Source organism: Chaetodon trifascialis, chromosome 9, assembly GCF_039877785.1.
Source record: "Chaetodon trifascialis isolate fChaTrf1 chromosome 9, fChaTrf1.hap1, whole genome shotgun sequence".
Lineage (NCBI taxonomy): Eukaryota > Metazoa > Chordata > Actinopteri > Chaetodontiformes > Chaetodontidae > Chaetodon > Chaetodon trifascialis.
This window is the reverse complement of record NC_092064.1, coordinates 10,863,700-10,888,426: the sequence shown is the minus strand read 5'-3', so window position 1 is coordinate 10,888,426 and position 24,727 is coordinate 10,863,700. Positions and strand designations below refer to the sequence as shown.

At 42.5% G+C, this 24,727-nt stretch overlaps 1 protein-coding gene across 2 annotated transcripts in view; it reads right to left on the bottom strand.

Moving 5' to 3' along the window:
- b3gat1a (beta-1,3-glucuronyltransferase 1 (glucuronosyltransferase P) a) overlaps nt 1–21,280 on the bottom strand; it is a 77,239-nt gene extending 55,959 nt beyond the window's left edge. The window contains exon 1 of one of the 2 annotated variants that reach the window (XM_070969820.1): nt 20,633–21,280. The gene's annotated coding sequence lies outside the window, so the exon portion shown is untranslated. The remainder of the gene's footprint in view (nt 1–20,632) is intronic. The other variant, XM_070969819.1, reaches the window with a different exon arrangement.
- Between the last annotated feature and the right edge of the window lie 3,447 nt (nt 21,281–24,727).

The following is a 24,727-nucleotide window of genomic DNA, read 5'->3' as shown; positions in this document are numbered from 1 at the left end:
CCAGGAAAGACAGGCAAGCAACAGCCATGAAAAGCACATTAAGTATTCTATAAAATGCCTCAGCAATGGAAACCTTCAGTTTGAATGCTTACTGTAAAAGGCATTTAGAATAGGAAATGTGACTGAAGCATGACTGATGAGTATTCTTACAGTAGCTGTAATAATAATAAACAGGCTCTGCCCCCTCATCAATCACAGACAAGGTGCCCTTGGAGAAGACATGTAGCTGTTTTTTCTCTGTCTCTCAGTTCATAATCCAAATATTGACAGACCAGCAAGATTCAAACTATGTAGCTTTCATTAAACATGATATACTGTCTCTGCAGCAGCAGCAGCAGCAGCAGCAGCAGCAGCAGCAGCAGCAGCAGCAGCAGCAGCAGCAGCAGCAGCAGCAGCAGCAGCAGCAAGCCTCTCTCTCTAAGCTCCCCACGTAAAGGACAACTGAATCAAATGTCATACAGTTCAGTCTTCATGGTTTCATTCTACCTGAGCCAACCAGTAACGTGCTCCAAAGAACTGCGGTTTGGGCAGCGTTGCGGTCACACGGTGTGTCACACCTCAACTGCTCTGCTGCTGCTTCTTCATATTTCTGTGCACAGCCACGTTTGTCTGGAGGTGAAGAAGTCTTAAAGTGCCCTGAATGATCACCTGTTTGTCCCAAATTTATGGGCTCCGTGAAGCTGTTACATAAATGTTAACAATATACTCTTTTACTAGGCTTAGCGGCTAATTCAATACAGCAAACTGTCTTGTGAGGATATAAAAATATGCAATGAATTATTATTTTTGAGTGAAAGTTTTAAAGTGGCTCCACTACCGTTCAAATCTGTTACTGCTCAGTGTACGCACACATAATGGATGAGTTAGACGTTAAGAACGGCAGTCATTTTTCAGAGGACTTTCCAGGGCTTTGAAAAGATTGTGCATTATTCTTCGTTCGTGGCCTAAACGTTCCAGTTAATGTGTCTTTTCTCCTCTCCGACCAGCACACCCTCCTCCCGTTTCACCAGACTTCTAACAATATGCATTGAAGCCTCCAGTTGATACGGGGCTTCATATAGAATCACTTCTCCCTGCTGCCTTCCTCCTCGCTGTTCCAAATGCAAAATGTGATTTACGTCGACACGAGTCTCCACAGGCTCCTTCAGCCGCATCTGTCTCAGTCTCGGAGCACACTCTTAAGCACCAATTTGGGGCCTTATTGAATCCAGCCTAAAGTGCAAAGAGCAGTTTGTCATGCAATTCATTGCTCAAGACAAAAAGTTCAGAGGCATTTTACGAACTCGGGGCATAATAAGCGGTCAGGGGAGCACACATGGATCAAATTTAAGTGGTCTCTGTCCTTTTTGACCGAGCTGGGACTTCCTCCAAAGCTCCTACCCTCCTCACCCCTCAGCAGGGGCTTCGGTCCTCATTTGTCACCTGTGCCACCGGGCCACAAGAGGTTGTCTGTTTTTGATGAATGGAGCAAGAGCTTCTGTCCTTTCTCTGCCATCCATCAACTTCTGTGGACGTACAGCATTAAAGACAAACAACTCTTGCTGAGAAGGCTCTGCTCTGAGTTCTGACACCTAGTTTCGAGATAGGCGAGATGTGATTCTTTGAAGAATTAGGTTGGATTCTGGCTAGAAAAGAGCTTTGCTTGTATTTTTGGTTGATTCCATTTGTTTTCTTTTTGCGCTCCTCCGCAAAGAGGGTGTGTTAGCCCATTGATGCATTTATCAGCGCTCACCTGTGTAAATTTCCATGTCTGAGAAAAGCAGGCTGCACTACCTTTTGCCACCGATGACATCATTCTCTGAAGGACAGGCGTCACTTGTTAGAAAAGTATTGGAATCCAGTGGAAGCCAGTGAAGTACGATTAATATCATGTGAAGAAAATGGCAGCAATCATGCCAGCCCTTTTAAAAAATGCTCCACTTGCTTTCTGCTGAGGGATAGCAGACATTTTTCACCTGCACTACAGCGACTTTGAGAGCATGTCACTGAATTTTCTGTCTTTGCTTTGCCTTGAGCAGCTCTAAATGTATGTTGTGTTGAGTGGAATTGATTTTCTCAGGGAAATGTTGCTCGAAATACCTATGAAGGCAAGACAAGCACTCAGATGAAACATTTACAGAATCTGCCAGACACGTGTCCTTGGATAGAAACTGTGTGACAGCTCGAACTTGAGTATTTCAGGCCTTTGAAGACTTTGAATCTCTTGGTCTTTGCACACAGTGGTCACGTTCATTCAACCTTTCTCTGAGTCAGGGGCACAGCTTTGACAGAGCAGATGTGTGTTTGCACATGCAGCAGTTGCAGATATCGGAACAAATCAGAAGTCTACTCTCTCAGGAACAGAGCAGCACAAAGGAGGCTCTCATCTCTCCTCCATATTTCAGAGCTGAATGCCCATGTTGCTTGTGTCTCACATCTTTGGGAAATTAATGCCTGTACTGTCAATGTAATTTGGATTAATGCCTCATAATCTATAGACAGCTTGGCAATCCCTTTATAAAAAAAAAAAATTATAGGAATTTTGGTGAGCTTGTTATTCTGAAACTTCTGAAAACAGAGGATTACCGTGGATGGCACTTCATTTTCAAGTTGAAATGCATACGCTTTCTCCTGGATTTCATGCATCTACAATTAGCTATAAACACTTAAACAAATTGCCTTTTTCCCAGAGGGAGAGAGATACTATCTTTCCTCTATCTCCTAAAATGGGCTGTGGAATGGACAATGGAATGAGTCCAGGCATGACACTGAATTAACCTCTCAAATACCAGCAAAAGTTCATGTGGAGATAAGGTTACTATTCGAGCATGTTCCCTCCTCTCTCCCTCTGACCTATCTCTCGCTCTCTCCGTCTCTTTCGTCTCCATCCCTCTATTTTTCCCCACTTCAATTAACACTAATAGAGTCTGGGCATATTGCCTCTTGTGCGCTCATCCTGACAGCCCATCCCCTGCTTCACCTCAGTCTTCCTAACACCAGACTGTGTTGCAATTACAGTACGGCTCAGTGGTGTCAGGGGTGCCTGTGTCAAGGTGAGACCATGTGAGAAAACACCTGCGTGTTCACAACGACCTCCAGCCGGTCGCGGTGCGAGCGGGGCTCTGACACGGCTGACACTGTGACTTGAATCAGCCTCAGTGCCTTCAGGCAGAACGGAGGCCCATACAGAAGAGTTAAGGCTGCTGGTTTTGTTGGAAAGCTGGATGGACATGTAGGTTGGTGCCCTGGAGAGGAGCAAAAGTCTTCCATCACATAATGAAGACATCATGCATGGTTTCGCTTAACCTTCAGATGTTACCTTGAGCAAATAGATTTGAGTTCACGTTTCCTGTCATAATTCAGCTGTGAGAAAAGCCAGTGTTCGTATCTCTGTAGGCTGCGTGCTGTGTGTGCTAATCTGAGGAAAATGTTCTGTCTTTGGCTTTCTTCTTCCTTCACACCATCAGGGATTTTTGATAAAAGGGGCATCCTCTGCTGCCACGCTCGCACAGTATAGCTGGATTCAGTCTCTGCCAGCAGATTCAATATCAGTTTTTGAGTTTTTTTAGTTTTTACTGTCTTGATTATGATGTGGTGCACATTCCACGACCTACTTCAGTTTTATTAATAGTTATTTTTTTATTACTCTTATATAGGCGTTAGTGACTCCTGATTGCACAATTGTGAAATCAAGAGACAAACTTGATCACCACCTATAGGCTCAAATCTACGGTTCAGGGATTTCTAATTTTGAATGATATAGATGAACAAAAATGTACATATTTAACAGAGGAAATATAGAGGAAAAATAAATGCAATGTCATCTTGACAGGGGGTCGCATACGTAACTGAAAGCCTGTTTGTCTCAGACATACAACAAAGCGTTTTCATCATATTTTCAGCTGTAAACACGCACTGGAGATATGTGACATTATGGAGACAGTCTTAACCTTTCCTTTTTGGATTTTTACCTCCATCACAATCTTGCTGGAAAATATTCTGTTGGTTGGATCCCAGGGAGGTCTCAAAAATACTAATTTATCTCTGCCTGTTGCCAATAAGGAACAGTGTGAATAGGATTTTATTGATTGGGTGCTCAACAAAGCAGAATTCTTTGTTGCATGTCTCCAGCGATGACAGGGTGTCTCTAACTGCTGGACTAACTTAATGATCGATTTGTATTTCAGTGTCTGGCACTTCTTTCTTCTGTTCTTGCTTGAGATATTGGACCATTTTACATCACGCCCACCTGCTGCTACAAAATCGGTTTATGCAAAGCTACTTTGGGCACAGCGCACTTATCAGATTGGTGTGGAGCTTAACACCAGCCACACTTTAAAGGATAGCCTTTCCTCTTTATTTAAATGGCTTAAAATGTCTTGGATTTAGCCCTTTGGCTGATGTAGTGTGCCATTATTGCCGGGTGTAGCCTCACTAACCTCTCATTATACAGCATTCAGGGCAAACCAAAGCACAGGACTCAACCACAATGTTAGCGTTGCTTTATTTAAGCAGCTGCAACCTTGAGTCTAATACATTGTTCCTCAAAATTGACCATAGACTGTTGCAAATGGATAATTTGCTTGTTTCAGCATTAGCACATAGACTGCTAATGGCAAATGTTTTTGGACTGAGGAAGCGTCTTTAGCAGCCTGCATCAGATAATCCTATTCAGGCATGTAACAGAAGAGACAGACAGTGATATATTTCAAAAAGATGTTTGCTTGACGACGCAAAAAATTCTGAAAATGTTTCCTCATTTCTCTTTTGTAATCTTCTTTTGCCTGTGCGGTTTGGCTCTACTTAATCATGACTCTTATTGCTCATTACATTGTTCTTCTATTGTTTTTCTACTGTTGCACTGACCCGCTGACCCGAAAAATATGCAAATACCTTACATTTTTTTTGCTAACATACATTCTACAGTCTAGTTTGAACAAGTCAAGATGGATGAAAATTGATGAAGTGATCAAGTGATGGACTGTGGAAGTGTACTGACAGACAGAAAGTGAGTATGATGGCTCATTTTCAGCATGGAAGCGATCCTCTGAAATGCACTCGCACTGAAGTGAAAGTTGATGAGATTTTGAAGGTGGAACTTCTCAATTCAGGCTTACATTTCCAAAGAACTGAGGAAGAAATGTGGTGTGAAAAAAGCGCTCACACTTCATGACGTCATTCTCCCAAAGATTAAGGTTTTAAATCTCTCTCTGGAAAGAGAAGGGAATTTGACTTTGGAATCAGCTGTGGGACTGTTTTTCAACCTATTTGGTTTGGTGCAGCAGAAATGATGCCACATTGTTATCTCTCTCCACTGAGGTGAGGATTTAGTGAGCAGGTGACGGAACAGGCCATTCAGCCAAATGCAGTGGCCACAAACTGCAATTTGTCGCAGAGTTTAAAAGGACGGGAACAGGTTCATATTCAAAACCTGCAGCAGAACTGAAATCTAAATTCTCCTCACTTTCTGTGTAAGGAAATATATATTAAAAAGAAATTGTGCATATTTTTTTCAGAAGGTTCTCAAACAATTTCTTGTCAGCAGCAGCTGACTGAGGTCTTATTCCAGTGTTGCTAGCTGCCACTTTGTGGAGCATATTTCCCTACAGTATCCTCCACACAGAAAGCGGAAACTGCTACAGTACCTTGCTAATGCTAGCCCTGATTCCTACTAGCTTGCTAACCCCGCTGGCTAACCGTGTGGCTGATATCACAAACACTTTTAGTTCCTGCCCACACAAATCAAACTGTCATTGGTGCACTAACCAGTCAAATTACCAATAGTCTAATGCTACTGATCTTGCCAATCAGAATGAAACTTGACCAAATATGTATGTCAGGATATATGTGAATAGTAGCTAGCAGCTGTTATCTTTTCCTTTGCTGGGATTCAGCCATTTTAATGCCAGGGCTCACTTCCCCATGTGCAACATTATTCTGCAGCCCGAGACGATTGTAAGTCAAGCCAAAGCATTTTTCCAGAATGATAGTGCTGTGGAGATTGGTCTAGCTCTGATCAGACTGATGAATATGTATCCTGGCTGTCTAATATGTGTCATCCTCACTAACGAGTCACCATGATGATGAAGGACAAGGGAAAATGTGCCGCTGACGTACAAATACTGAAAAATTACGACAAACTCGAATTTTATTCTTCCTTGAGCCTTTGGCAATGCGATAAAAGGAATGACACAATATAGAGAGATTATTTTAAGATCCACTGTAAAATAGTAGAAAAAGGGAAATTTGTCATAGTTCTAGTTGCCCCATGTTCTACAACCACAGGCTATGTGGTAACAGCATCCTAAGCAGTCACAAATTTCACACAACCTGTTCATCACACAGATATATCAGGGAGTGTGACCCTCACAGACACACACACACACACACACACACACACACACACACACACACACACACGCACACACACACACACACACACACACACACATCATTCACACACACACTGCTATGAAAGGCTCACACACCAGGAAGCCTGATGCAGAGCGGATGTCTCACTGATTGCAAACAATGTGAGACATCTCAAGGCTGCTATCCGGCTTCTCTCAGCATGGTAAATATTGTAATGTTGTGCTTTCTCTCTTTATTCCTCGCTGCCTTCTCCACACAGTGTTTGGCATTCTCCCTCTGTCTCACCCTTCGTTTAAACAGAAGTCTAAGGTTCATCTAAATTCTGTCTTTACCTAAGCTGGCCTCTGACAGCTGCTAATTATACAAGAGTAGCAGCAGGCAGGTCTGGCAGCAGCCTTTTAAACTTGAGAAAATCCCATTTACAGTGCTGCTTGTGTTGTAGATTAAAGGAACGTTCCACTCCAAAAAGTATATCTCAACCATACAAATTGATTGAACACCTTGTAATGAAAGTCACAATATGTAGAAATACACTCCCTGTCCCGCGCACTCGTCAATCATCTTTTGTAGCACTACACAGAAACATTTCAGCATGGCATGGGAATAAAACATGAGCCACATACCCTGAAATCCATATCCATTATCGTGGCATGCGTGCTTTTCATTTGCAGTATGGCGTGGCTGGAGCCATATTGATTTTTCATCCCTTTTCTCGGCTTTGTACGTGCAGTAAAAGCTTGTTTTCCCCCTCTGTATTTGAATTCAACATGTCAGAAAGCACATTTGGACAGTACCTATCAATTCTAAGTGATTATCACCAAATTTGTTAGTGCAGTGAACTCAGTGTTGCTGCAGTGAACCATGTAATCAACAAGTTTTGTTTTATTTGGACATAATTGTCACTGAAGGCTGCTGATTGTCTTGTGGTTGTTTTTCACCTCACCACTGACATCATGATAGTCCTCCTGGCTGAAAAATGAGTATTATTGCTATGTTTATTTCATGTTCATATGGAAAAAATTGTGTTTTGCTCACTTAGGCGCTTACACAGTCACTTATAAAGTCACTCGTTTGAAATTAAATGACGACAGTCGTAAATGATTATCCTATTAACTGTGTCACTATCACAAAATTACCAACTCACTATTTGGGTTTTTGCATTAGCAAATGAATAACTTGGAGAAGTGCTGTGGGACTGATTAGAGATTCCATTACAGATGTTAATAGCCTGACTTCATGTGTTCACTGTTTTAAATTTAGGGCTGCAAGAAATGAAAGACTGCACGGGCAAATTGTTGTAGTGTGTTTCCGATTGAACTATTTTACATATTTAACTTTGATTAAGCCTCATGCACAGTCAGATTTTTTTCCTCCCAAGTTAATCTTACAAATGGTGTAAAAAGCATATAAAAAATAGTAAGCCTAATAGGCACATGCACTCATGCAGACACACACACAGTCACGCACACTAAATCCTTTGCAGCAAAAAGAAATGTCACCCTCATCGGGCAAATCTGGAATCACATGAAAAAGAGGCCAGCCTCCCTCTGTGATGCGCTCGTCTGTGGAGGAATTGCGACGACCCCGCCACTCCCCTGTTGCTTTCCTGCCCAAAGGCTGATGATCAAACACTACAGCAAATTAATTTGTGTGCCATTGGATACTGATACTGTGCAAAAAAAACAAACAGTCGATGCAGCCAGATACTCCCTAGTCTCCCCCTTCCCCCTTCCATGACAGATGACTCTCCCCCTCGTGTCTTTTGGTGTGCAGAGAAGACTTCAGTCACACAATCATAAAGCAATCAATTAAACACACCTCCTCTGAATGTCCTTCCAGGAGCCCCTGCTGTCATGCTTATAAGAGAGCATCAGAAGGCTTCAAATTCAGAGAGGTGAATCCTGGTTCAAAAAATGCTAGTACTGGTAAAAATGAGGCCACAACATGGTGAAAATGCAACTCTTTTGTATGTGTATTCTTTTGTTAAAGTGTGAGAAGGTGCTTTCCTGATTATTAGTTGCTTTGGAAACGGTAAGTGATGCGAGCAAAATGGCACGTAAGAACACAAATACTGCAAAGACCCTGAGCACAAAATTCTCACTCAAATGGTACTCAACAGGAGAACAAAACTGCATTCTGTGTTCTAATGAACCAGCAAAACAGTAATCGTGAAAGTCAGGTGATGAGGAGAAGGCCAGGTATTCATTAGGCCCTGTGATTTCTCTGCCCTCCATTAACTCCCAGTTACCGCTCAGACATGCTCAACGTCACACATGGTGTCCAGCTCTGCTTATCCTCTTAGAGCCATCTTGGTGAAGCATGAAGGTTTTAATTGGTTAACCACTGCACTTGGAATATCAGTGAGTTTGTCATTAGCCAATTAGTCAGGGACTGTGGCAGCTTCAGCAGATCATCCCTAAATTGGGCTGACGGTCATCCATGTGTGCACAGTAATTTGCTTTGTCACTAACTGCAGTTGAAGGTGTTTTCCCATGTCTGTCTTCACTTTCAAACATTAAGATTTATCTTGTGACAGTGCTGTGGTTGAGGCCTGGCCTGGGCTTAGGCACATAAACCACTTGGTTAGGGTTAGGAAGAGATCATCTTTTGGCTTAAAATGTCAAGTTTAGCCTCCACAAACAGCTGGAAAACATCCCAACATCTCTCATTAAAAACACCTGGTTTGTGACTACAAACACGGCTGGAAAATGTCCCGTGCGTGGTTTTTGTGGCCACAAACAAGGCTGAAACAGTAGTCTGCTGCTTGGCTGTCATCTCCTCTAGCTGTCATGCCATCACCGTCCCCACCTCCTGCTCCTGATGAGAAAAATTCACACACACGTACTATTAACATCAAAGTCACTCTGATACTTATTATAGAAACATCAATGTGATACATATGACACATATAAATTTAACCACCCATGGTTTGCAGGAACTTATGATGCCAACATTCTATTCAATCGACTGGGCTGAGTGTTAATGCAATGCTGCCTGCTACACAGCCCCAGTCTTGTTTGTCTTTGACTAGAGAAAGGTTTTCTTAGCAATGACTCTAGTCAGATCCCATCGCTAGCATTTGATTTGAGCATCATTGATCCTGATTGTAGTGGTGGGCGAAGCAGCTCCATGCAACGGAAGAGGACACAGCTTTGTTCTCAGCCAAAAGCGCAGCTTGGTCTCTTTCACTGGGTCTTTGAATATGAGCGTGTCAATACAGCCATTGCACACGGCTGCATATGCCCCTCTGGCATGATTCCTCCCCGACTAAATCGATTCAGGCTCTGTTTATCTCATTAGCTTGTAGCGTGTAATCAATCACACAAGGGCATTTGTTTCGGGCCTCCAACCCACTGTGTATTATAACTGAACTCCTATCCTCAGTTTGAGCATTGTTCTGTCTACAGTTATCTTTAGCGATGACTGCTACACTGAGCTGAATGTAACTGAGCACAGCCTCTTGGCATTCGTTCAAATACTCCTGTCTCATTAATGCTAAGTGATGTGGTGTCCATGCAGGCGAAGGACAAAAGACACATGTGCATGAAGCATGCACACACACACACACACACACACACACACACACACACACACGATTACAAAGAATTCTGAAATCCTTTCACTTTCTAGTCTCAGAAGAGCAATTAACTAGGTGCCCATTTTGCTTGTGTTTGCACTACCACAGTGATGCTCTTTTATTGTTTTCAATAAATCCCAAGCTAGATCAGTTTCCCTACATTTTACAAGCTAATATTGCACCAAAGTGAGAGCAAAAAGAAGAAGTATATAGTAAAAACAGGAAGGGGACTGGCTGTGGTTCAAGCTACACTCGAACCTTCTTGTTCCGAACTCGACTGAAGTTGTTGTAACAAGAGTCATATCAGGATGAAGGATATGAGCGCACTGGACACCATCAGACTGTGTCTGGCTGCAGCAGGGACTTCGCCTCAGGCCAAACAGCAAACGCTGCCTTTGCCAAATTCATTGAGCCACTTTGATCACTATACCTCTTTTGACAAACCACCCCATCACATGCATGCATCACCAGGAGCACAAACAATTATACACTGTCTGAAAAAAGATGGCATTTAATGGCACGACCACTTTATCTACACGACAGCAGCAGTAATTTGCAACAAGTGTCTCAGCTATACTTTTGCTCCGTTCCCGCTGTACTTCATAAAGACGAAGCAGATATAAACAAGACTTTTACCTGAGTCTCTCATGAGAACACAATGACTACAACACTGATTCATTGTCACTGAACTCCTTTCAGGAGGTACTAGAGTTTGGAGAGGAGTCAATATATCCAGTCCCTCAGTGCAAAGCTCTGTTGATCTATTAAAATCAAAACTAGACAAAGCCATTTATAAATCACCTGTCTAACAGAGAAATGACTCTCCTTGAGTCGCTCAGTGACAAAAGCTGATAGTTGGATCAGGTCAGTGTAAGTCTGAAAATGCTGCAGTAGTAGCAAGTATCTTCAACCTGCTCAGTGGCTGCTGAGATATTGTGTGCGACTATACAAATGGGTGAGCGGATAATCCAAGAAATGAATGCACAAACCAAGAAAAACAAACGAAGAGAGCAGGTTCAGTCCATAGTCCTGACAAAGGACTGTTGGTGGAAAAACATCTTTTTTGTTTTATATAACTACCAGTGACTGATATGCAACTCATTTGTTTTCTTGAGCCCTTATTAGAGCAAACTGTAACCTTTTAGCTCAAACATTAATGTCCTACAGGTCTGTATATTTCAGCTTTTATCAGTTTATGCATTTACACCATGAAAGTTAAACATGTTATGTATCTGTGTCCAGACCCATTTTAATGGTCATTCAGAAGCAGTGCTTCAAGAGGGGATGCCAAACTCCAACTATGCATTGGGCATTTTCTTAATATGAACATGAAGGGCGTCTCGTGAGGGGTCACTAAACCCCAGCTGATTCAGACTACAGATTCCACTCTATGAATGCACAAATCATTGCTCAACTTCTGCTCTAATAATTCCCACATATTCTCAGAGTCATTATATTCAGAGCCAACATATCTGTAGTCAGATGCTATGGACAGGCTCAGTAGATGTTGCTGAAGGGGCATCGTGCTGCAGCCCACAGGACTGTATATGTAAACTGCATATCAAACCTGCTGGTGAGCATTAGGCCTGGAGGAGTGAGGGCGGGCGCCTGTCAGTGTTTGCCCATGTTGTGCAATCAAAATGTGCATATCAATAAAGCTTAAAAAATCACCACTTTATTCAGAGCTCACCAACCTTCTTTGGTCCACTGACACGTCACTAATAAAATGATTATGAAAATGATTATGAGCATGAACAGTTTAAGCTCTTTTATTTGTATCTTTTTTTTTACAGTTTGTTCACAGTAATTAATTCTTATAGCCAAGAAGCTCAGCAAATTAATGCTGGTGCAATGCAGGTCAGACTTGCTGCTCATTGCTCATATAAGACTATTAATTAAGTCCAAAGCAGAAAAGCAATAAACGGGCAGATGCTCTGACAGATCACCTTGTTCTTTAAAACTTTTGACATTAAATCAATTTTGGAAATTAGTTTAATTTCTGGCAGCCACACACAACAAGCTGCATCAAAGTGACTCCCCCTCCTCAGGTGTTGGAGGGATGAAGAGGGTCTGCCAGAGAAAATATTTCATGTAAATAAACGTCCAAGATATTTGGAATACACTGGACTGGTTTAAACACATATTTTGACGGTATATTACCAACAGCTTTTAAGTGGTCATGAGGGGATTTAGGAAACGTTGCCTTCATGAACAGTGTGCCAGCGGGATTCAGGGATGCAACGCTGTGAGTGAGATGTAAGTGGCACTTACTGCACATGAAATAACACGCAAGCAAGAGGCTAGCAAAGGCCAGTCATCTCTCACATTGGACCATTTGGCAGCTCTGAACTGCTGAACGATGGCGAGGCTTCTGTTGCACATTGACTTCTTCTATCTCTCACTCCTGTCAGTCACACACCTTAAAATGTTTAGACTTCCGCATAATTAATCTGGCCTTGACGGCAGCTGGATGTTTGGAAATATTAACAGAAATAATTGAACAGTGAAGTGGAATGAAACTGAATTCCTCTCCCTGCACTGACACTGACATTTCCTTCCAGTTTTGCTCTTGAGCTTTTTTTCCTGCTTGGTATTGTTGCTCTGGAAATTAAAAAAAAATAAAAATCATTTATTAATATTTAACGTAGAATAATTCCCTGCTGCAAATGACTACTTATCCATCTCACTCAGTCAAAACAGTCACAACTGCTGCCTACATTACCTCTTGTAACTCTGAATAGGGAAACCAGACAGCCCTCTCTGTGCCAATCCTATTTCATACTGTGTAACAAGGATGATTGCACCATGGCAGAAAATGAGTTCAGCACATTCAGCATGGAGGCATGAAAAAAACTGTCATGGGTTTAATAGTGTTTTTTGTGAGGTAGATTAGCAAATCAGATTGGTCTCAGATCTAGAAAATCATTTAGAAAATGGAAGCCATAATGCACTAACCCCAGCATTTCTTCTTCTTTTGCACTCCTCAGCTGTTTGCAAAGGTCCAGAGCAGCAGCTTGCACAATGCTGCTGGACTGTGTTGCAGGGCTGGAAGGTGTGCGGTTGGATTTGGATCTGTCACTCTCTCGTAAAACTAATTTACACCTCATGAGTACCCTTATCAAGGCACTCGATCGGTTTATTAGCTCTAGAACTCATGACAGTGCATGGAAAAGAATGCAGCTGGAAAAGCTCATTTCTAATTAGTTTGCCACATCTGTGTTTGCTTTTGCCTCCAGTTTGCACTAGATCTTATGTTAACACACATTTTCATTCATCAGATGCATATTATATTAAATGCAGTGAGAGAAACACTCTGTCCAGCTTCCTCCCAATGTGAAATGGGATGTCAAAGATCTGCCATTATCTATATATTATCATATACATGTACCCATTACATCCCTTGTTCCTCTGACACTTTACTGGGCTTGGAGCAATCAACATCTGACCTTTCAAGAGAAATATGATGGATTCCATTTCAACATCAAAGTGAACTCAACATAAAAATAAAATTTAATTATCTAAGCATTCCCATCCAGTCACAAAAAATCATTTATGTCTGACTGATAAAAAGATCCAATTTCAACAGAAAGAAGATCGAGTCTATTGATGAATTCTTTTGCCTTGGTAGCATCATTAGCACTGACAATGGATTCCCAATACACATCAGGCCTTATAGTGAACAAGGTGTCTTTGTGCATCGCATTGCACTGAAAACAAAGATCTATAGCAGTGGCAATTCTGTATCATTCTGTAAAAAGAAAGGAAGGGTAAACAAAGGTGAAATATCAAAAGTTGACAACTTCCATAAATAAGAGATGAGTGCTAATGCTCCATCTTTTTGACCATGAAAAATCACACAAGCCAACACACCATGATGGAGGATGGAGTCATACAGTAGATGAGAAGCTGAATATGACCACAGATGCTTTTCTTAACACATTTTGCATTACAAGGAGAAGCAGGATAATACAACAATATTCACCCTCATGCTATGGTGCATAATGAATCAAATGCCTGGTGATCAAAATTCTTGAATCAAGTAGTTGCACATTAGAAAGACTACAGTCATCTCGGTTTGTCTTGTTTGTTAAAAAAATAAGGGTTCAAAATAATCCTTTCTTGATTGCCTAGAGGGGAAATTTGGGAATCTATCTCAACATATCCAACGTCTCTCTACTGTCTGCTTAACTCCCGTTACTTCTTTTACTAATCCATGTTGTCAGTATCAGTATTTGGTTCACTGGCTGCTGGGGAGATGTTAATTTAGAAATGCCAATCACTTTGTGTTTACTGTTTATGTGTATTACCTTCTCTAATGTTCATTGCTCTTTAGGATGTGATCTCTTGATTCAGACGTTGGTTTTCTGCTGTAATTTGCCGGTTTTCTACCTATTGCAGGTGGGATTTCGTCCAGTCATCGATTCATATCTCAGATTTCACAGTCAGTACAGTTGACTTCAACTGCTGTTGCGGCTGGGTGTGTATAAAACTGTACAATGATCAACAGCATCGGGTGATGGTGATGTCTTTTTTGTTCCAGAGTTTACTGAAATAATCTCCCTGCATGTCCGTCCCTCTAGATGGACAGACTCATAGTTCTCGTTAAAGCTGAGGGATTTACGACAAAGCCTCTGGGATTTTCTCAAGAGGGTAATTGAGAGAGCTTGTTTGTGCCTCAATACCAGGACTTTTAGTTGTGCCGTGTGTTTGCCATCGCTATTGCCTAATCTGTGAGTAATTACTGCAGGGATCCCTAGAAGGAACTGGATGTTTATCACACTGGCAAAAGAGTAAAAGCTTGTGTGGGAGACTCAGCTGTGAATAGACTCTACTTTGGTAAGTACATCAATAAAGAATTTCAGAATAACATGTTTGGTAACTTTTGTGCACATTTTCTTTGCATCTGATTAGAACCCGAACAAAGGACCACATTTAGTGCGAAGAACTATTTGGTCACACTTGATTTTTGATTGTCAGCTTAGATTTCTGACATCATATGTGCATTACGCATACTGCATCACCCCGTTTAACTAAGACAGACCTCACCCACCGCCGTGCTCACCGCCACTGTCAGGTCACATCATCATCATTGTGTGGACAGGCTGATGAGAAGGGACGACCTTGCTGATAATGTGGAATGATCATCTCAGCCCTCTGACCTCAGACACCTACTGCACAACACATAGAAGCCTTCACTATAGCCTCACACTTCATGCCACTCCTCCTCCCGCCAGGCTGAATGCTCCGCTGTAGACACAAGCTGCCATCTCCGCCACGCTGATTATAGATTAAGCTCATTTTGCCATGAAGGACGGAGTGGAGCCCTTCCTATTCACCCTCTTATGTAATTGTAACAGTCAAAGAAAATAAATCAGAAGATCGGATGGAGAAAAGAAGTGTTTTCCACTGTATTCTTCTATTATTCTTCACTGCGTGTGGTAGTATATGGTTTGACAGTGGGTTTGTGCCTGTAGATATTGTAGACTGTGTGCCTCTGTGTGTGCGTGTGTGTGTGTATATCTGTTAGAGAGACCAGGGAAAATATTCCTACCAGTGCCTGTGTGTCTGTATATACAGTGCGCTATGTGACTGCACATACTATACGCCTCCAGTCGCATCTCTGCTCCGTCTCCTAATCTCCAGCAGGCCTGATGAATGTGAACACACTGATACCACACTGCCAGCTGTCCCTAATACCTTCTTTTTTCTAGCACAAGCGGTACTGCCCCAGGGACCATGGGCAACCACAAATACACATAATGAGATTATACCAAAAAAATTCATTAAGAAAACAGGGAAACTTATTTGAATCGTGCAGCATTACTGATTGAAGCAGTAAACAAGCCTCAGTGGAAAATCCCTCTGAAACAGAAATGATGCTGTTCATTTTATTGGAACTCACAGCAACTTGTTCCGCAGATGCAAAAGTTATGAGCAAATACCATCATTCGCTGTCATGTTAGGTTTCTGATAGCAATAAAATTCCTCCTCAAGAACTGAAATAAGAAAAAGTAGAATGTGCTCTCTTAGTTTGTGAATAATAAACATATTAGCTTTCATTTGACAATGATGATATAAAAGGGAATTTATTTATAGCCAAAAGAAGCATGACAGCATCAGGAAAAAAAAAAAAAACAGCAATGAAACCCAAGGCTCTCCAGTCTGCGCAAGAAGGAAATGCTGGAGAGCATAGGTCCTTGTTTTAAACCTGGTTTTCCACTGAATTCATTTGCTTGTCTACACGAGTTTACTTCTCACGAGCGTCTCCTTCAGTTTGAGCACGATTATGAAAGCTACATTCATCAGTGTCACAAGAAGCTGACAGCCCCTCATGTTATCAAATTCCAAACTATTTTGCAGAAAAGAAAGAGGAATAAACAAAAAAGCTCAAACTTCAGTGTACAAGTCCCTTCAGAAATACTGCATAATATGGGGAGAAAAAGGCAAACAGAAATTGTATTAAAATCCAGTTTTCATCACACTTCGACTCAACTCGCATTGCTTCGCTACTCGCAGGATCTCATCTCATCCTCCTCTTATAATCCTCGCTTTTCAAACCCGATTTCCCATTTAAGTGACTGCTGATGTCCTACACAGTGATTATATTTGGCAACCTTTGCTGAAATTGCTGAAACAAGTCAGGATGAATTCAACAGCAACGGCAGTTCTGGAGGAATTGAACATCTAATTATTCTGTGCTGCTGGTCACTTCAAGCTGCTCTGATGTACCTCGGGCAAACAACTGCTGTCCCTGGAGGGAGAAAAGCTGCTGGAGAGTAGGCAGAGAGCCTCTGCCAGCACGAGTCTGTGGAGCACAGTTTATTCTAATTCCTCTGCAGGACATTAATGAGCCAGGATAGTGGCTGTCTTAATGGGCAGCCAGACAGATTTTAAGTGCCCCATGGAGTGTAATCCACAGAGGTATAACAGCACTGCTGCAAGGCCCAGTGACTTATGTTATTGCTAAAACACAAACACCATAGTCACAAGCAACCATTACTAGCTCTTGCAATCCTCTAATTTTGATTCTTACCATTTCAACAAGATCAAATAACGTGAAAAGTGGTGGTAGTTTTTGCAGGTTGAGAGGAGGATAACTATCAACTTCACACATTCATAGTACCAATTATCTTTGCTTTTTCCTTTGCAAAACATGTATATTGCTGCAGTGTGAAATGCAACAACTTTTGGATGCAGGAAGGCATAAAATCTATAACACATCACACACAACTAAATCCTGTTTAAAAAATAAACTGTGGTATATTTTAGTAAAAATGGGGAAAACTGAAATGAGGAGCATTACTGTTATTGTTCATTTATTAGCTTGTATTAATCAATTTGAATGCAATATCCTGACCCTGGGTCAGATAATCTGCACTTGACCATGCATGAGTAATAATCATTGCATGCTGAGAATAGTATTTCTCAAGCAACAAAAATGCTAATTCCAAACAGGTATTTTTTGCATGTCTGTAGCAGGTAGTATGTAACGCATGCAAACTTAAGCATAAAACGATTACTGTTGTACAACCTAAACTTGTCTTCTGTCAACATGCAAATCTTAGATGCAGACTGTATTATCAGTGTGGCCTTAAAAGAAATCAGGCTGCAGTGTCGTCGCTTTGGGAACTGGGAGCCCGTCACAGTGGTTAGTATTCATAATCATGAAGATTTACCACGGAAAATGTTCCCACCAGTAAACACTGCACTTGATTTCCCTACATAGACTGCGACTGAATACCCATAATGGCTTTGGCTTTCTGATACACATTTTGATTGCAAGACCAGAAAGCGGTTGCTCCGTTTCAGTGTGATTTTTCAATGCCTATATTTTCTGCGGCGTGATACGAGATAACTATGTATGTGAGTTAACGAACTACTCCAGTTATATAGTTGCATGTACATATCTACACTTACTACTGTGGTTTGTTCATATAAATATATACTATTTCTATGTTTATAGTGTAAAGGCGATGCTTTATTCTCACGTCTGTTGCTTCGCCCCTCTGTTGCCTAAGGCTGGACTGCTCCATGGATGAATCTGCAGAGAGGCTCAGTTACCTTCAAAGAAAAACCTACAGCACGCATTACACAGACTTCAAACATAAATGAATCTTGCCCAGTAGAGTGGGGTTCAAAAATCTGTATCTCTGAGCTCGGTGTGGGTTGACATGCTTTACAGGCACCCACACGCTGCCCTCTGTTTCTAAATCTCCACAGCCTTGTCAATAGCTTTCAGAACACTTGTGCGAAGTCTAATCCCTCCATCTTGTCGGGCTTCAGACACATTATTGCACTGTGCAGTGATGTGTAAAATGTTGCTTAGTTATCAGGGATGAACATGTGGACATGCTACGCCAGCACCACCACAAGATCAGCTATCCCCATGTTCCTGGAGTGTATAACGTGTGTTATTAAGACATTTATTTTATATTGTTCCCTATTTCATATTCTAAAACATGCTTACTGCCACTAATAGTGTTTCTAAATATGAATACATTGTTTATGAAGACTTAACATTATAGATTTACATTACAGATTATACATTTTAATAATAAGTCATACTTTTGTGTGGAAATGGCAGTGTGTGGCGATGTAGCTGGCTGTGTCGTGTTTCTGATGCTTCACAATTATTGTAAAGTGAAAAGTTTCATTATAATTGTTCCACTTCACACACTCCAGTCACAATGTGCTTTGGTCTTCCTCCAGAAAGTAGAGAGTTAGATAATTGATTGAAGCACTAAAATGCTCTAATAGCTCTATAAAACAGCAAGATATGTTAGGTAAGCATATAAACTAATCAGAAGTGGGGATTCACAACCTGGTAAACCAAAAGTTATTTCATTTATGAATTATAACGGTTACAGCCCATTAGTAAACATTCATGAATTTCTATGTTATACTGTAAGTATGCCTTGTATAAAGTGGTGCCAATAGATTTATACTGCTCTATTTTATTCAACTCTGTTCCATGATGTAACTCATGAGCTACAGTGGTAGAAGTGCAGCCACATCATGCATGTGTATTTCCGTCCCTCAGCAGTCTGTGTATTGTACAGTCAAGGCGAAGGGGCAACCGTGAACACACAGTGAAATGACAAGCTTCCATAAATGAGATCTGGATGCTATTTGCTGACATTGCCAGACTGAGCAGAAACTAAATATATACACGGTCAGAGAATGCAGCGCTATAGAAGCATGCTAACACCCGTGTGAGAAACAGCTGGGGACACACACGGCTTCATTGCATGTGAACGTACTGTATAGGCTGAGGAACGAGCACCAGGTGTTGCTGCCATCATGTATGCAGACTGTGGAACAGATGAGGAGTTTGGAAAGGGAGGAGCACAGATAGTTCATTCAGTTCTCTGTGGAGGCATCTGTACCCTATAATGTCTCAAATACACATACTCACAGCAATACCGGGCTAACTGGATATATCTAAAACATACCTATTAATCAGTATTTTCATTTCCCCCCAAAATGACAGCAACAATACCTCCTCTGTCCTCTTCCTCAGACATAGTGGCCTGAGAGAATATTTGCCCAATATGCCTTATGTCATATTGGGTGTCAGCGTGCTGTGACTGGACCAGTCAGAACTTCCAGGGAGAGTCAGGTTGATGTGTGTTGACACATGACTAAGGACTTCGGACCAGAGCCCACACCTTTGGCACTGTAACCGCACTGTGCAAGATTTTCCAGTGAGACGACTCAATGAACTGAATGCTGCAATTTTGATACAGCCAATGCACGTTTCACATTTCTGCTCACACCCAAATGATCATAACAGCCAGAATGTGCCATCGATGTCTCATTAGTGGGTTGAAACAAAGAACTGCTGTTTCCTCTCTCCAGAGTTGCTGGTGCACCTGTGCCGCTCAAGACAACAACCACTGCATCCTTTCAGCAAGAGCCAGGGTTTCCTAGGTAGGTGTCAGAAATGGGAACGTACAGCCCACTTAACTTCAACTCAAGCTTTCCTTTTCTAAGCCCAGTGCCCCCTTTTTTGTTCGCTTCTGTGGACAAGTTGTTATTTTCTGTCTGGAAGGTTGTGTATGGCTCCCCCGGGTCACCGGAGATAGCGGTCTATCAGACTTTGTTTTAGAAAACACACACTGCATTTATTTCATCCCTCAACCAGCCCCCCCGCAACCCTCTTTTACAAGTCTTCACACATTTGATTTCTTTCACTGGATTTGTTGACACTGCACTACAGGAGGGGAAAAAAAACCCCTCATATTTTATGGAAAAGGTGAATTTGATATGCTTTTATCAGCAGAACTCACTGAATCTAAATTTTAATTGGTCCTTGTGCGACAGCAGTTCCACTGGTCAGTTGAGAGGAAATCTCTCCAAGCCCCCTCTGCTATCTCAGCACCCGAATTCTAAGGATGAGGATTACCAGCAATTCTTTTCATCAGGCACACGGTCACCGACTCTTCTTTCTACACTGCCTCTCTGCAGCATGCAACATGCGTACGTCTCCCCTCACTTCCACCGTGCTGCTGTACACAGCGACCCAAGGATAAAGATGGCAATCTCCCCCACTGCTGCTCCAAACCTGATCAGCATGGAAATTGGTTCATCTCTGTCAAGCTTGTGCATGCTTTCAAGTGCCTGTCAGATATATGTCTGACCCCGCCGACCAATCAGGCTCAGGGGAGAAACAGCAAGACAAAGTAGAATCATTATTTCTTTTACCTCATTCAGTGATTTCAGTTTGAGACTGCTATTCCCAGCGCATGCGGCAGAAGGACTCCCATTCATTCTAGAAATCCTGTTTTTGTCCCTGCTGTGTGTTGTCCCCTACTTCCTCTTCCTTGTCCCTTGTTGAAAGAGAGGCGGCATTCAAAGCATCCCTTTCTTTTATTCTGCCGTGCCAGCTGACACCCGCCTTCATGCCTTGGACTGATGGAGATTAAAAAAAAAGAAGGAGGGAATATAAAGCAAAGAGAGAAGCGCAGGCTCCCAGGATTTATTTGCCTCCCTCCTCTTCTCTCCTCTTCTTGCGCTCACACCAGCCGAAGCAGGCGCATGAGGGGAGACGTCAGAGTGGCAGCGATGTACGCGCTCCTCACCTCTGCTTTCTCTTGCTCTGCCTCCCTCCTTTTCCCCTCTCTGCCTCTCCTTGTGTCACTCTGTGTCCCTCTCAGCTTGTCTGTCTGTCCGCGGCTCGCTGCTTCACACAGGAGCAGGCTGTTCTGTCGTGACGGGTGAGACGGCTCTACGCGTGCAGAGACATCTGTGAATGTGCTTATGTTGGGGGACTAAAGTAGCCTCTTAGCTGAGATTGAGACCACCCTCCCCTCCTCCCTTCCAGAGATGGGCTTTCTAATGGCATGTACCATTAAAGCTTAGAGCAGGGTGGGCTGCAGCACTGAAAGGAGAGAGGGGGAGAGAGAGAAAAGGGAAGGGGGAGGTCCTCGGAGAGGGGGCGAGGGAGATGGAGAGAGAGAAAGGAGGGGGATAGAGAAGAGGTGTTAGAGAAGAAGATGTAATCAGAAACAGAGTCCGGTCTCATTGTGTAATAACTGTAGAGCCACTTAAATGTGCTTAAGTAAGTGACAAACTGCAAGTTCTGCCCTTCTGTCAGTTTTCTTTGCGGTTTGCGGATGCACACGAGACCTCACTGGATGGGTCCTTCGTCCCTGATAAAGGCGTTTAAAGACAACAGCCTGGACATACGCAGAATCACAGAGAGACAAGAGCGTATGTTGGTTTTGGCAGCAGTGGCAGCAGCTGGAAGAGCTGCAATTGTGTCACAGATGAAGCACTCCCTTATGCATGACTGACTGCACACGTGCAGAAAAATACTGCAGAAATTGGGTGGATTGAACAAAATTTTGCGTGCACAGACAAAAGTTATTTTGATCTGGATGATGGAGAATTCATAATCCACAGCTTGTACGTGTAGCTCCAAATGCAACTGTAGCTTCAGTGACTGGCAGGGACTACCCCGATGCCAATTCCACCACAACATTTCCATCCCCCTAAAAAGTGGACCATCTAATTTCAGGCGTCACTGAATAAAGAGCCTGTCTGCTGTGGAGGTGAGACAGCGTCTGGTGTGAGGATCAAAAAGCCATCGCCTCGCCAGCTCACCTCCTCTGAGCCTGGAGACCAGACCTGGCTCACCCAGGAGCTCAGCCAGGCCAGAGAGACGGGAAGAGGAGGAACCACAGTACTGGACATTATACTGTGAATAACAAGACCATGGGGAGAGACAGAGAAGAAGACAGAGTGTATCACATGCACGAAAATGAACAGACTCACACACAGACATCTCTACACACTTGTGTTTTTAATTATGTCCAGTATGTGAAGCCTCACAGACTATTTTTCATTTGGCCCTTACTGTATGATGAAAAAAGCAGGCAACAGGCAAGAGAGAGCTGAAATCACTAAACTGCCCCGAAGAGCACAGTTGCTAATGTGATGGTGTGAGCGTGCCTGTAAGCCTGGATAACCTGAAGAAAAGCCATCAGGTGATCTTGCGACGGCGTGCTAGATTTTGCTGCAAAGTGCCATGTGGTATTTTGAGCTGCGGTCCGTCAGTCGGCTTGAACTCTCATGACTTGGGTTGCTGAATCAAAAAACAGGAGAGTGTGACATGGATGCTTGACAGAACGATTTGCTGGAGAGGATGAGCGTGCCAGGGTGGCTGCATCATGTGTGGGATGAAGAGAAAGGGCTTGTGTGAGGGTCCAGGGAGCGTTTAGAGTCACATCTGATCACTATGTTGTATTTGAAAATGTAGATTTTTATGTATTACTGGTTACTGTCATTTGAAAGTAATATGTTACTTTACATGTGTAAATGTTTCCTGATCACACTACTTTTACGTTGCTTTCACCAAAGCAACTGCAGAAGTACAACTAGTGTTATATTTGCTATATATAGAAGTTGTATTATGGTTTGTATTAATCACAATATCGCTGCTATAGCCTCAGCATAACCTGGTCGGTATGTCAACGTTAACTTACCATAGGACTGGTTTTGACACAAATCTTGTTGACAGGCTTAATCAGATGTGTTTTTTCCCACTTGCCTCACGCAACAGATCATTGAATTCTATGCAGCAGTCTGCACAGGCTCCACGCAGGGCTGCGCCTCAGCTGTGTCTCACAGGCGTAACCGTGACCTGAAGCGTTTTCGTCTACTTAACGTTTATTTTTTTGACAGTATGCACGTAAACTCAAGGTTGACGGCCAATAAAAAGACACTGCACAAACATTTATCTACATTTTGTAAACCAGGCAGAGCAGAGCGTGCTGCTCTCTGGACAGATATGAGCATGCGCACACACACACACACACACACACACACACACACACACACACACACACACACACACACACACACACACACATATATACACACACCTTCATATTTACTGCACAGACAGATCTGAGTGTGGTATTGATCATTTTATCTAACTCTCTCCCACAAAGTGAATCAGCATATTTTACACAACGTCAAACTACTCCTGTAAGAATTTTGCCACATAACAAAAAACACTGAGTCCCAGCTCCACCTCTGTGTGGAGCCCCCATGCTCTCACATGCTGTATTGGAGACCCATCAGTGTGAGCTCCAGTGTGTTTGATATATGAATCCTTTGAACAAGCAAGTGTAAAGACCTATAAATAAAGCTGACTTGGCCATTCAGTTTGCGAACAGAACATGATTCCACACACTGCCTGTTCTGACACACTGTGTGACCACAGAGTCAAGGTCATGTGTGTGGGGACAATATGTCAAGAATCCATTTTCAGGCTTGATCGTCAGATTTATCGACCACTGTCAATCCTTTCTCGGGATAAGTGTGAACCAATGACATCTTTATGTATGTGTGTACATATTTAAAGTATGCCATGTGTGTCTTAAATCTTTCAGAGCTCTGCCACTGCTGTGGGTGGCGCCTCTATCTCTTTTGGAGAAGTATGATTTTTTCCCACAAGCCATCTGGTGCATCTTTTCAGGCCTAATAGGAGGGAAACAGAGAGGCACTGGAGTCAGCAGATGATAGAGATGGGAGTCGAGTAGGCCAGCACACACACACACACACACACACACACACACACACACACACACACAGGACAAGGGCAACAGATGGAAGGGGCCCCAATATGTTGCTGTGCTGGAGCCAGGCCCGGTGGGCAGGCCCCACTGGCATCACTGGGGGTCCATTGATATCTAATGTTCTGACAGACTTGAAAAGGAGAACTGCATTCAGAGAATGTAATTCTACTTCGCCTGGCAAACTAGACTCGCGTTGGGACTTGTCACACAAATGCATTTCTTTGGTATATGATAAGTGAAGCTATCATCTATTCCAAACCACTAAAAATCAATTTGGAAATAAAAGTATTCATCAGTCAGTGTCACTGAAATAGGTTATGCTTCATTTAAAAAGTGTTATCAGTGTGCCAGACACAGACTGATGTCACTGTTTCAGCTATTTATTTATCACGCTTCTGCCACTGTGTTATTATCTCTACATACAGTCTTCATTTAGTCAATTTCCTTTTGCCCTGAATAAACCAATGCCACATCAAAGATTCAAACTTTTTTCCCATACTGCACAAACAGAAGACCCATCGAACAGTAAAGTGATTAAAAAAATGAATTTGCCTTTGTTACTTCTCCTTAACGGGTACAAAGCAAACTGCATCAACTGCTGACATACATGTCAGTTTGGACGGAAGCATCTTTTAAAGTGTCCCATAAATGCTTTCTGCTGTGTCTAAACAGCGATCATCACCTCATAGTTCCTTTTTCGGTACAAATTTTGTTG